Genomic DNA, 409 nt, shown 5'->3' on the forward strand with positions numbered 1-409 from the left:
TATTTTTAAATTAACCCAATTTATTGAGACAAACAACAAATATTTTTTTGTTTTAACAATCAAACACAATAAAAATTAAACAAATATCTCATGTCTAATGTTTTATATTCAGATTAAATAGGTCTTTATTGTATAGGTCTAATTGTTTCCCGAGGCCACAGGAGGGCGCAATGAGCAAAATAATGCAGTGCATTTAAATTGTCAACGCAAGGAAGTAACTCTATAAAAATGTGCATTACGTCTAAATTAACTCATAAAAATCAAATATAATTTCGTAAATTGCAAAAAAGTATTTATATACTGCTTAATCCAAAGAGTCGAAGCGCCATTCACACAGACTGCATTTAAAAACATATGAGACACAGTGAAAAGGAATAAACCTCCACAAATTCGTGACGTGTTTTCTAAA

At 29.3% G+C, this 409-nt stretch overlaps 1 protein-coding gene across 2 annotated transcripts in view; it reads right to left on the reverse strand.

The window, feature by feature from the left end:
* The window catches only part of LOC107717836 (actin-related protein 2-B-like), a 24,031-nt gene that overhangs the window by 9,888 nt on the left and 13,734 nt on the right, over positions 1-409 (reverse strand). The window lies entirely within an intron of this gene.

The sequence above is a fragment of the Sinocyclocheilus rhinocerous genome, unplaced genomic scaffold, assembly GCF_001515625.1.
Source record: "Sinocyclocheilus rhinocerous isolate Xijiao unplaced genomic scaffold, SAMN03320098_v1.1 scaffold780, whole genome shotgun sequence".
Taxonomy (NCBI): Eukaryota; Metazoa; Chordata; class Actinopteri; order Cypriniformes; family Cyprinidae; genus Sinocyclocheilus; species Sinocyclocheilus rhinocerous.